Genomic DNA, 14,762 nt, shown 5'->3' with positions numbered 1-14,762 from the left:
AACTTGTACCCCAAAAAAAGACAGACAGACAAGCACAAAAAGCACAAACAGACAGACAGACACGCAAACAAAAGAACAGACGAACATAAGACATGACAGCTGAAACAAGATAGGTTAGAACCGCTTCAACGAACTCATCATTATCGAAAGACGCCCCATGTATTATGAAGTTCTCAATAAAGAACGGCACCCCTTAAACAATTTAAACAATAATAGTTAACAATAAATAAAAACAAAATATTGATAAAAAAGAACAGTTAAAAAAATAAATAAAGATAAACAAAATTAAAGAATGAAAACATAATTAAATAAATAAATAAATAACTAAATGATTGAATAAAATGATCGATGATGCTATATACTGAGTTCCAAAGTAACCTGTACAATTCAGAGAATTTATCCAAAGCCCATTTAGATGAAATTGTGTCGAACATTGAAGCTTAAGCAATGCCTGAAAGTATCCTTGAAGATTCGGATAAAAAAATCCCCGAAGAAGAGATAAAACATGCTCTCTTTTAAATGAACGAAAACAAAAGTCTATGTGAAAACGGCCCCACGGTAGAATTTTACCAAATATTTTGGTATATTCTTTGTAATGACGTCTTGGAATAGTACAATGACTGTTTCGCTTCGCTGAAGGGGTTTTACGCAATTCTATGAGGTCCGCTCTGGTCAAACTTAAAAGAAGTTGAGGACCCGTCATGATTTAAACAACTGGCGCCCTAATAATATTTTGTAAAAACTATCACCAATCGTCTGAAACCAGTTATATCCTTTGCAGTTTTATTGCCCTTTAAACAAAACCAACTTAGAATAAACGCTTCGTACTTTCTGGCCTTGAAGCTTCTCTGTATTTTTTTCTCCGAAGTCATACGCCCTGACACGAAGATACTGGCGAGCGATGCTGGTTACCTGGTTACTCTGTGCAACCAAAATGCACATCCTCTTTTTGTCCTTGAGGGGAAATCTGAGATGGAAACAAAAAGCAATAGGGTCTATAGGTTAAGTTGAGCTTTAATGTTGCTTGTATGTATTTCACACTTGAAAAATAACTCTGCAACTTGGCGCTGGATGTCCGTTTCGAATATGAATTCAATTGATGTCAGTTGCCTCGGCTGATGAATGCACCTTTTGATTTAATCAGAATGCAAGCATTTCTATGCTAAGGTTACTGACTGTCCAGTTTGTAGGGCATACGGTTTGCTTCGCCGTTGGTGTTGGTAATCCATCTAAATTTCTTTTCTTTCTTTTGTTCTTGTTTTCTGAAAAGAACCGTTAGTTTAACCTTAATAACGAACTCTGACTCTGGGGCCGATTTCACAAAGGTCTCAAATTGATCGTTACTTCAAATCAATCGTAGTTGCTAAGGGGCGCTTCTTGAATAAAAGTGTTTAAAATGTGTAATTGCCATATAAAATGTCATCAGTTCACACGGATGGGAGCCTATATAATTTTGTTTGCAATTGTAACCTTTGAATTTGAGATTTATTTTCAAAATTGTTACCACTCCCGAGGTTGGACCAATGCTTGTCAATGATTTAGAAACATAATTATTTTATCAGCCTATAGAAAACATAACTAATTCTTACTTTGAAAGTTGATCTTTCCATTCGGAAATGCTGTTTAAACACTTTGTCCGTCCACAGAGGAATCACCTTGCTCACAAAACGAGTGATCCGTACATTGTTGCACCCTGCTACGCATTTTCTCCCGCACGACTCACAAACAGACCAACAATCCTCGCTTTCAACTTGTGCGAGTTTCCCAAATATATCAGCACACAGATCAGGAATATAATCATGGTCAACTACCATAAATTCTTCGAAAACTTTAGCTATACTAAGCAAAGTAACCCCGTCGGTCGCCATTTTTTTTTACAAGTAGCGAACGTGCGTACAATTTTTGAAAAGCGCGTTCCGGTCCCGGCTGTTAGCGTAAACCACTCTCAGAAAACGTTGGCGCAAACGCTCGCATAAGCGGAACGCACCCCTGATGTTACTATGCTTTTTTTTCTGTATAACACATCCATCTGTATGTTCTTTAAATGAATTTGAACAAGTACTCTGCAGTACTTCAGTGAAATAGTCTGGGGCTATTTCATTTTAAACATGATTTGTTTTACCCAACACTAACTTTTTATACATCTTTCACAAGAAGCCAATGGAGCTTCAAAAGTACAAGGGGTATTAAATATGCGCTTAGTTGTGTTATGATTTAATGTCATCATTACAAGAAACACTTGCATCCAGGTTATTTTTATACAAATAAATTTTTGTTTTGGCAAGATATTTGCATGTGAGTACTTTTGGTTTCTACAAACAGAACAATGTGGGATTTTGGTTTAATAAAAAGGTAATTTGGGCGGGTTTTTCACACCTGTAATTAAGTCGATTCTAACTACTGTTTTTGTTCTTCTTGAGCAGGAAGGGGCGAATATGAGCATTTTTGCTGGCCATGATGGTGCAGCTTACTCCTCTAGTAAAATTACGGATCAAGACAACCTGCCCTTCTTGGATTTGCCCAAAGACGTTTTCATAGGCCTCACATTTGATGGCACCCCGTGATCTGTCAGACTTAGCTCGTGAGCTTTTATCGTTGGATTTTTTTTTACAGTTCGAGCACTTATGGCTTTTAAGTATGGGTTGCATTTGCTTTCATTTGTTTTTAAACCTTAAAAAAGGGCACTCAACTCTAGAGAACTTCCAATTTTGTAAGATAATTTTGCAATTATTTTAACAGGGCTTATGTTTTAACTTCATTTAATCACATCGTTTAACATTTAAGTTGGTTAATTAGCAACACAACAGATTTAACTTTGTATTTCGTTTAGGAAAAATAACAAAATGAACTGTAAATAACATTTAAAACAGTGATCTATGTGGGCAGTGGAGGGTCCAGCTTTCTCAGTAGTGGTTTGTTCAGGGTTGTTGAGCACCAAGGCGAAGAATCTTGCCTGCCTGCACAACAAATGTGTATACTGACTGCTCCTCTAGAGTACTCAGTATGTCTGTTGTTTCGGTCGATTTCCACAAGTCATTGGCCAGTGACTTAGTCATGTGCAGTGTGGACAGTTTGTTATCCGACTGGCACATGAAATAGATACTGCTGTCGGTTGTGTCTTCCACAGTTATTATTTCAACCGTGTGTTGCTCTGGAACGATCTGTAAGTAGAGAACAATCCTTGTTTTGTTAGAGTATGTGAGGGAATAGCATTCTATTTATTTGTTTGTTTCTGCTTTACCCTGGAAAAACCTCTCAGTGAAACACTTTCTCAGAGGTGCCCAGCAACTACATACTCATTAAAATTTAATAATGTTTTAATATAAAAATATGTTTATAAAAATGTTAAATAATATTCATAATAGAAAAACAGCCAACAGCCAATACAATACAAGCAAAATACAATATAGAAAATGATTACAGTGCTACAGTGCATGGCAAGGAATTTTTCAGTGTAACGGGGAGTTGGTTGAATGAGTTGACGCCACGAGTAGAAATTTTACGTTTACCTGAGTCGGTTTTAAGTAGTTGGGGAACTAAAGTACCTTGTGAGCCAGATCTGGTGCTGTATGAGTGGGCAGTGGCGGCATAATTAAAAACATTACAAAGTTGAGGAGGCAGTGTAGAAGTAAGACTTTTATATACTAAAATGTTTAAGTGAATTTCTCCTGGCATCTAAAGACTCCCAGCCAAGAGTAAAAACAAAAGTGTGTGTGGAAATCCTCCGGTGGAGGAAATGTATAGCTTTACCAGCACTGTTTAGGATTGTATCAAGTTTTGAAAGAAAAAAATTGGCCGAGTTGGCCCAAACAGCATCACAATAATCAAAGTGAGGGAGAATCAGAGGTCTTGTACAACAGGTTTAAAGTATGTTGGGGAAGAATATATTATTATTATTATTTCATTTTATCACAGCACGCAAAAGAAAGATCACATTTTCCTTTGTGCTGGTAACTCCTCGAGTAGGGCTACGTCCCGTAGCCTTAGATCTCAAGGGTCTTTCTAAGGATCCTCGCTGTTCCCAAAAGCGCTGCCTTTTGTAACAGATCTACCCTCACATTTGTCCCTATTTTATCTAGATGTTTCCCCAGTGCTTTGGGAATGGTGCCAAGTGCTCCAACCACCACAGGGACTACTTTTACATTTACCTGCCAAATCTTACGAAGTTCCCTGGCCAGGTCCTGGTACTTCTCGATCTTTTCCATCTCCTTCGAAGCTACCCTTATATCACCACAGCTATGTCAATGAGATGACACTTCTTCTTTGTCTTGTCTAAGACTACAACATCCGGACGCCTATGTTGTATACCATGATCGGTCTGAGTGTTATAGAAACTATAGAGATTAGGGTCTCCAGCTTTCAGCTCCAGAAGATTCTTCCTGAATTTAAGCTGTGCTTTCAGAAGATTCAACTTCTCTTCTCGTTTCAATCCCTCCACTGCAGCCTCCACTTGTGGTACAGTTTGCAAAAGTCCCCGAAAGATTTTTTCATTAGCTTGATCGATCTTCGCTTTTAACTTCCTCTGCTTGGCCTCTTCCTTCTGCTGATACTTCAACCGTAGCTGCTCTGCCTTCTTTTCTATTATTCTCTCCTGGCGTTGCTTGAAGTCTCTCTTGACTCTTTCAACTTCTCTACTTGATGTTTTCAGAATTCTCCTTTCTTCATCTTCACTTTTTGCCTCTAACCACTCCGAGGTTTTATTATAGGTAAACATGAGGCTTGCTTCTGCAGTAATGGTAGATATGTGTGGTCTTGTGCGCAAAAGCTGGTCGAAATAAGCAAATATTGTCTCACAGTATTTATTATGTTTTGCAGTTCCCTGCGTTTCTTTTCTCATGTCTTCAGTTACTTTTGCTGCTTGGTAGCGACCTCCAGGGAGTTGGTCTGCGTACAGCTTCTGGGTCAACATGGCTAAAGCTGGTAACATGCCACCAAGAATAACAATGCAGTCTGCATCCTCTTTAGATTCCTTTGTTAAGGCCTGGAACAAGACATCATTCTTAATTTTAACATCCGGGAATGGTACTAATTCTCCCTTCAGGAAACCATCCAGATCATTGTTCACATCCTTCAAGAATGTTACCAATTGCTGATACCGCTGGTTCATGTCAATTATGTTGATTTGTTTGTTTTCAATTAAATTCCACAGTGGTGTGGTGACAAGTCTACAAATGAGGCCCAATGCCTTACAGCCTGCTACAAAAAAGGGCTGACTCAAGTCATGCAGGGAGCCCCACCATCCTTCTCAAGAAATCTCACCATGAATGTGTGGTTGCAGCCAGTATATTGCAGCTGCATTATGGATAAAATGTTAAACCGGTTGCCATGAAATGGAGTGAGTGGAAGGGACCTGTAGCCATTTTCTTTTTGCAGCTCACCAACTTCAATTATGAATCTTCCATGACAACTTGTCTTTGCATCTCCCCCGTATGCAAAGACCTTACATGTTGTTCGTATGGTCCTGCTTATTGCAGATTCTGATGCTTCACGGAACCGTGGATCCTTGATAGGCACCTCTGCTGCAGATCCAAAATGTAAAGACTCCATATCTTTAGCTGTTTTTTCGACAGCCTCAGCCATATGAACCAATCCATGGAGGCCAAAGACAAAATTATTCATTCTTGTCAGCTGAATTTTCAAATCTTCTGTCAGATGTTTCCAGTCTTGCACAACTGTGGGTAATATTTCTGTTCTGTACAGTTTGAGAAGTTCGTTAAACTTGGTTTCGGTCGTAGCTCTGTCGGACATGGTGTTGCGTAAGTTAAAAAGCAGATCCTGGATGGAAGGTTGTTTGTTGGCAAGTAATAAATCTTGTCAATGTCCCACAGTATTTGCTTAAAAACATCTAGGGTATCTTTGCTAGATTTGGTTACCAAGTCCCTCAACCCAACAACATATGGTCTTCCTGTGTGGTCTCTAATTGCATAAGCTCCATACTTATGGCCAAACTTTGATGTCTCATCTGTTTCGATAGTTGTATTAAGCTGGTGAGGCAACTCGTCAGATATTTGCTGTTGTGCAACAATCAGTCTTTGGATGTTCATGTTGCGGACTGTTGCTCGGTAATCTATTTGGCACCTTTCCTGCCAACTGCAGAATATATGTGATGACCCCTCCCACTTTGTGAGTCGCAACATTGGAGGATAATACTTTATGTACACACGTTTGTGTCTCTGGAGTATACTCCTGGTTTTCTTCACTGAATAAGTATACAATATGGCTTGTTTGAATTTGTTCTTCTAGAACATCATTTCTATACTCCAACTCAACAATTTATTTTTGTGACTGTTCCACTTCAGCTGTACTTTCCACTTTAGCTCTACTATTCATTTCAGGTACATCAACGTCAACATCGACGGATCTCTCCTCCAGCATTTTACACTTTGACCTATAATATTGTTCTCTTTCTCTCAGTCGGTATATTTGTGTTTGTGTAACCCGGAAAATGGGTACACTTAGAAAAAGAATGAATAAAGCTTTAAAAAAATGCTAACTATGGGGGCACTCGCTTGAACAAATGAGAAAAACCAAGATCGGTAGGGCTAAGATGCGAGGAGATGCAAAAAAATAGGAACAGTGACTCAAAGTGTAGGTTTCTCAACAAAATAATAAAAAATAACTTTATTGACTATAAATCAATCAACAAAAGCAGTATTAAACAATAAAAACCTCTAGACCAAACTCAGGATCTAAACTTTCTTCCTTATAAACCTTAAATTAAACCTGTCAAACCTAAACCAAGATATCTAACTGAAACTCAAAAACCAAAACTAAACCAGAGTTAAACCTAAACCTGAAACACAATGTCAAAGAAAAGTTACAAATTAAAATCAAAATGGCTTTAGGATACCTGTGTAAATAAAACAACAAGAAATAAATTTGATTAAAATACAGTTCTATCAATTAGGAAGAAACACATGGTCTTTAAAAATGCAATCCAAGGTTAAAGAAAAGTAACTTCCAAGACAGAATCTCCAAAAAATATAACTTTAGAAAATGAACTTGCAAAGAATCACAGGAATATTACAATTGTCAAAATATTTATACAATAACAAATGAAAGTATATGCTTACCGAGTCCAAAACAGCAGAAAATACTTGAAGATGGCAAATTAATCGTAGAAGTTAAAACTTGTGATGAGGCACACATAAGTGTACAGTGTTCCTCTTTCGCTGCCAGGCTGCTATCTGATTATAATTATATACAATGCACTGGATGGGTGACTACACTACCAAAGGATTAAGAAACTGTTTACCAACATGTAACAAAAGACTTCTAAGAAATAACAACGTACATGTACAGGGGTGCAATAAAACAGCTGAAGGGACAATGTAAACAGGAAAAGCAATTAACTAGAACCTGGAATTAACTAACTTGAATAATAACACAATGCATTTTCTACCCCTACTACACTCGCCACTACTTAAATCCATTGTTGTCCTCAACAATGTTAAATTTACACAAATAGAACTGAAATGAATTAACAGCAAAAATGAATTTAATACAAAGAAAACAATGATACAAAATCAAGACCAAAAATAAGTTAGACGAGCCATACGTATTAATTCCCGGAAACCCTTAATGTTGAATAAAGCCTGTATACTATGTAAAATCGGCCACATCATCGTCTTGGGCAAAACCTCCAACACCGGCTCCTCCTTGCCTTGCCGATAGCACAATGTACCCTCTTTGATTTCGAGGTTGTCCCAAGAGTGCAACAGCCTCTTGACCGCTTCTGGTTCACGTTTCAGCTGATGGGGGCTGGGCTGCTTTTGACCAGAAGATTTCAACTCCACGACTCTAGAGATGACCGCATCTTTAATTTGGGCTGATTTCACGTCAGGGGGAGGAGTTGGCAGGATTGCTTCCTCTACTGCTGTGGTCGAATCTACCTGTTGAAACGATGACGGACTATAATAAACTGTTGTTGGTGTGGATTGGCCATCAAACTCTCGCCATTGCCTCTGGCAACTTCGGGGTACTTTACTGCACCAAGCAGAACTTCTCCTCTGGCGGTGACGACCATCCATCTGCATCTGCAGTCTTACCAACAGTTCTCCTTGTCGTTGCTGCTGGGCAACGATGTCTCCAAGGAGATCCTTCACCGTCTCTAACAAGCTCCTCTCCTTAGCAGGCTCCTCCATCGACGGAACTGAGGGTCTCTCTGCTGGTTCTGATGATGATGATGGTGGGTCGAACCCACACATCTGAAGGGTGGTCAACACTGGCACGACCACTGGTTGGAGAATTTCGGTGAAACAACCAAATCCAGGGGGTGGTTGAAGGATACTATCCCATCCAAATCCTGGGGGTGGGGATATACATGGCGTCCCATCTGGCAAAATGACTGGACTCAGCCCTTCAACCATAGTGAAATAAAATGCTTCTTAACTTTGACACTGTGTTGTAACCCTAAAACTAATGACTGTCCCTACTTTTTAACAAGACCTGGCTAAGTTCTTAAGGAACATAAACCCTACCCGGATTCTCCACCAAAAAAATGTAACCCGGAAAATGGGTACACTTAGAAAAAGAATGAATAAAGCTTTAAAAAAATGCTAACTATGGGGGCACTCGCTTGAACAAATGAGAAAAACCAAGATCGGTAGGGCTAAGATGCGAGGAGATGCAAAAAAATAGGAACAGTGACTCAAAGTGTAGGTTTCTCAACAAAATAATAAAAAATAACTTTATTGACTATAAATCAATCAACAAAAGCAGTATTAAACAATAAAAACCTCTAGACCAAACTCAGGATCTAAACTTTCTTCCTTATAAACCTTAAATTAAACCTGTCAAACCTAAACCAAGATATCTAACTGAAACTCAAAAACCAAAACTAAACCAGAGTTAAACCTAAACCTGAAACACAATGTCAAAGAAAAGTTACAAATTAAAATCAAAATGGCTTTAGGATACCTGTGTAAATAAAACAACAAGAAATAAATTTGATTAAAATACAGTTCTATCAATTAGGAAGAAACACATGGTCTTTAAAAATGCAATCCAAGGTTAAAGAAAAGTAACTTCCAAGACAGAATCTCCAAAAAATATAACTTTAGAAAATGAACTTGCAAAGAATCACAGGAATATTACAATTGTCAAAATATTTATACAATAACAAATGAAAGTATATGCTTACCGAGTCCAAAACAGCAGAAAATACTTGAAGATGGCAAATTAATCGTAGAAGTTAAAACTTGTGATGAGGCACATAAGTGTACAGTGTTCCTCTTTCGCTGCCAGGCTGCTATCTGATTATAATTATATACAATGCACTGGATGGGTGACTACACTACCAAAGGATTAAGAAACTGTTTACCAACATGTAACAAAAGACTTCTAAGAAATAACAACGTACATGTACAGGGGTGCAATAAAACAGCTGAAGGGACAATGTAAACAGGAAAAGCAATTAACTAGAACCTGGAATTAACTAACTTGAATAATAACACAATGCATTTTCTACCCCTACTACACTCGCCACTACTTAAATCCATTGTTGTCCTCAACAATGTTAAATTTACACAAATAGAACTGAAATGAATTAACAGCAAAAATGAATTTAATACAAAGAAAACAATGATACAAAATCAAGACCAAAAATAAGTTAGACGAGCCATACGTATTAATTCCCGGAAACCCTTAATGTTGAATAAAGCCTGTATACTATGTAAAATCGGCCACATCATCGTCTTGGGCAAAACCTCCAACACCGGCTCCTCCTTGCCTTGCCGATAGCACAATGTACCCTCTTTGATTTCGAGGTTGTCCCAAGAGTGCAACAGCCTCTTGACCGCTTCTGGTTCACGTTTCAGCTGATGGGGGCTGGGCTGCTTTTGACCAGAAGATTTCAACTCCACGACTCTAGAGATGACCGCATCTTTAATTTGGGCTGATTTCACGTCAGGGGGAGGATTTGGCAGGATTGCTTCCTCTACTGCTGTGGTCGAATCTACCTGTTGAAACGATGACGGACTATAATAAACTGTTGTTGGTGTGGATTGGCCATCAAACTCTCGCCATTGCCTCTGGCAACTTCGGGGTACTTTACTGCACCAAGCAGAACTTCTCCTCTGGCGGTGACGACCATCCATCTGCATCTGCAGTCTTACCAACAGTTCTCCTTGTCGTTGCTGCTGGGCAACGATGTCTCCAAGGAGATCCTTCACCGTCTCTAACAAGCTCCTCTCCTTAGCAGGCTCCTCCATCGACGGAACTGAGGGTCTCTCTGCTGCTTCTGATGATGATGATGGTGGGTCGAACCCACACATCTGAAGGGTGGTCAACACTGGCACGACCACTGGTTGGAGAATTTCGGTGAAACAACCAAATCCAGGGGGTGGTTGAAGGATACTATCCCATCCAAATCCTGGGGGTGGGGATATACATGGCGTCCCATCTGGCAAAATGACTGGACTCAGCCCTTCAACCATAGTGAAATAAAATGCTTCTTAACTTTGACACTGTGTTGTAACCCTAAAACTAATGACTGTCCCTACTTTTTAACAAGACCTGGCTAAGTTCTTAAGGAACATAAACCCTACCCGGATTCTCCACCAAAAAAATGTAACCCGGAAAATGGGTACACTTAGAAAAAGAATGAATAAAGCTTTAAAAAAATGCTAACTATGGGGGCACTCGCTTGAACAAATGAGAAAAACCAAGATCGGTAGGGCTAAGATGCGAGGAGATGCAAAAAAATAGGAACAGTGACTCAAAGTGTAGGTTTCTCAACAAAATAATAAAAAATAACTTTATTGACTATAAATCAATCAACAAAAGCAGTATTAAACAATAAAAACCTCTAGACCAAACTCAGGATCTAAACTTTCTTCCTTATAAACCTTAAATTAAACCTGTCAAACCTAAACCAAGATATCTAACTGAAACTCAAAAACCAAAACTAAACCAGAGTTAAACCTAAACCTGAAACACAATGTCAAAGAAAAGTTACAAATTAAAATCAAAATGGCTTTAGGATACCTGTGTAAATAAAACAACAAGAAATAAATTTGATTAAAATACAGTTCTATCAATTAGGAAGAAACACATGGTCTTTAAAAATGCAATCCAAGGTTAAAGAAAAGTAACTTCCAAGACAGAATCTCCAAAAAATATAACTTTAGAAAATGAACTTGCAAAGAATCACAGGAATATTACAATTGTCAAAATATTTATACAATAACAAATGAAAGTATATGCTTACCGAGTCCAAAACAGCAGAAAATACTTGAAGATGGCAAATTAATCGTAGAAGTTAAAACTTGTGATGAGGCACACATAAGTGTACAGTGTTCCTCTTTCGCTGCCAGGCTGCTATCTGATTATAATTATATACAATGCACTGGATGGGTGACTACACTACCAAAGGATTAAGAAACTGTTTACCAACATGTAACAAAAGACTTCTAAGAAATAACAACGTACATGTACAGGGGTGCAATAAAACAGCTGAAGGGACAATGTAAACAGGAAAAGCAATTAACTAGAACCTGGAATTAACTAACTTGAATAATAACACAATGCATTTTCTACCCCTACTACATTTGCTTTTCCAAGCATCTTGCCCTGAAATCCAATTCCAGTTTCTCCAGTTTCTTTACCTTTGTTTCCAGTTCTTTGATCAAATCATCTCGCAGTTTCATCTCCTCATCTATTGTCATCCGAATCCCTGTACTTGTCGGCAAATCTTCATGCAACCTTCTTAGCTCTCCTTTTACAGTAACTTTTCTTAAATGTGATGCTGAAGACATTTTGGGGGGACATTCATATCTGTCCAGATAAAAACTCTCCAATACCTTCAGTCCGTCCTCTCTACCTTTACTCTTGTTTAATTTCTGTTGTTTTTCCTTAAGTCTCCTCTTAATTTCCTTTATGTCTTTTATACGAAAAAGTCTCTGCCAATTCTTTAGCAACATCAAACATAGAGGAAGACTTTAATCGCTCTAAAATCTCATTATTAATGGGCAGGGGTAGGGGTTGTTCTTGTTGACCGGCCATATTTATCTCTGTACTCCTGATGTTCTCTCTCCAAACTCTTTAAATCATCAACAGTAAGTTAGTTCTGTCTGTGTTTGCTGATAAAATATTAAAATTAAACTTATGTCGTTTTAATGGCCATGAATTAAAATAATGGTCATTCAAAACAATGTTTAAAGACTTTACTATTCTCCCTTTTAAATTCTTTTTGTAAAAAGAAACATAAGCTTATTAAATCAAATCCAATGGGGGAAATGAATTATGCACCTAAATGAAAAATTCAGAATATTTCTGGTATTTGATGTTACATACTAACTTCCATTTTTTCTAAAACACTTTTGCCTATACGGTATTATATGTTTGATAATTTTCCAGTATATGATTGTATAATGTCTCTTTTAGTTGGCTTTAATTTCATTAGTTAGCAACCCTTTGTTATAATGCAAATATGTATGTACTCACCTTATCTTCAAGAGAAAGTTCACTAAGGTCGACATTTACAAACTCTAGGGTGAAACTGTCTTGCTCAGAAACAAGAGGGTGTTGAAGTTGGAACTGTTGTTGTTCGAGTTGTTGCTCCAACTTTATTAGTTGTGATAATCGTAACCCTCCATCCTCCCGACGGTCGGAGACCGGAGGGTTACGACACAAGACTGATATTATCGGTGTAACTAGCAGTTTTGACCAGTTTTTGCCAGACTCGTGATCAGATTCGTCCTTTTTTTTCCACTTTCCAAAGTCATGACAGACATTCTAAACACATGGAGTTGATCTTTATTGTACTAGTGATTTTGAACGTCGCACTTGCTTGGCAACAACCAATCAAACTTTTGGATGTCCAACTGGATATGAACAGTACTTGTTCGTGTAGGGGTATAGGGAACAAAAGTCTACATAGTGTATCTGTTCACCCTCTGCCACTTCATAAAACAAACATGTTGCGTTTGTCCTCCCGCCGTAAAATGCATCTCTTGGATTTAAGTTAATGACAGGTTTGGGCATAGTTTGATTTATCTTCTCTCTCATAGTGCACGGAAGGTTATTCCAAATAATATTAAATCGCCATTCCCACATCTCAACATAGTTATAATTCATGTATGATTTCAGGAACATCTCCTTCCGAATGGTTCGAGCGTAAAGCTCAATCATGGGTGTATTATTGATTGGATTGATAATGCCCCGGTTGGGATAACAGCGTGGGCAACCGTGATAAAAACATCTATGAAACTCATACAATGTTTTTTCCTTTTCACTAAACCCATCGACTTTGTACTTTTCAATTCTTTTTTCCCCGCTATTCTGCGCATGTTGAATATGAATACCTTCTGTATAATCCACATACTTCAACCATTGTAAAGCCGCAGCCGATTGTTTATCGGTACAGTTGTAGCCGTTAGGCGGTAGCACTGCAATGGTTTTATGGGTTAGGAAATTCCGTCTGAATACCAGATTACAGGCTGAGGCAATCGTGATACAGTTCTGAAATGGGTCTACTCCTTTGTCAGAGAGACCCGTAGAGGTTACCTTCTGAAACAAGTATCTGAATTGAACACAACAGCGACGTAAGATGTCTACATCGCTCACGCAGTAAGCCAACAATTCGTCTTGGAGGTTAAATGTTTTGCCCAACGTCTTTTCTTTCTCGTACCATGAGTAAAACTCTGTCCTTCTTTCTGGACTCATACTATCGGGGTCGTAATATAGAGGTTCTGGAAGATCTCCATGGTATGACTGATTTGCTTTTGTATTGAAAAAGTGGGGGAAAAACCCCTTTTTCAGTTCATTTAGGCCAAACGTGGCTGGTAGTTTTGAGAGAGCCATAGGTAAGAAATTTATTGAATCTATTACTTTTCTGTTTATCCCAGGTAGATTAATGCTCATGATCTTTGCTCCTGTATAAATCATCTCGGGAATTACAGCATGTTTGTATAAATAATTCAGAACGAAAAATCCATCAAACGCTTTCATGTAATGGGCCATGATAATACTGTCTTCTGTTTCCGGAGATGTAAACAACCAATCACAGAACTCTTCACTACATTTCTCTCCCCGAAACTCTTTTTGTTTGATACAACGAGTGCAATTGTCTTCACTTTCTCTGTCACAACATAGTTCACAGACCATCTGAACAACGCATAAATTAGGTTCGTGAATGCCCCCCTCTTGAATACATTCAAAATCGAAAAAGATATACTTTACACCATCTTCTTTAGATTTCTTCGATTGTGGTGTTTCGTCGAGCACTTGAACATCTATTGGTTCTTTATCATTACATTCTACATCAAGATTCTTTTCTACCTTAGAATCTTTTTTTACCACTTTCATGAAACATTCGTGATTGAAGGATACCATGTATTTACATAAATTACAATACCTCTTACTGCAATCATGCACCCCATATTTAAACGCCATATTTTTATTTACGAATTGATCGCAATGACTGCATACGTAGTAAGTTTGCCATACAGTTTTACCTTTTATCTTTCTAGTTTTATGGTTACTGAAACATGTCTGATTCTTGAAATTCCTGTTGCATGTTTGACAGTGAAAGTTTGGATTTGGCTGCCATTTGGCTTACAAAACGTCCAAGCAACATTCAAAGACTGATATCAACCTGTTTAAGGGACCTCAATTTCTTTACCTGCCTTTCAGACTTAGACGACAACCTTGTATTTTCTTCCACATTTGAGGAGTATATTCAACGTCAAGTCTTCACTTGTTTGAAACAGCACAGTCTTAAGCTAAAACCTTCCAAGTGCAATCTCCTTCAAGAGAAAGTT

The sequence above is a fragment of the Asterias rubens genome, unplaced genomic scaffold, assembly GCF_902459465.1.
Source record: "Asterias rubens unplaced genomic scaffold, eAstRub1.3, whole genome shotgun sequence".
Classification (NCBI taxonomy): domain Eukaryota; kingdom Metazoa; phylum Echinodermata; class Asteroidea; order Forcipulatida; family Asteriidae; genus Asterias; species Asterias rubens.
This window is presented reverse-complemented; position numbering follows the sequence as displayed.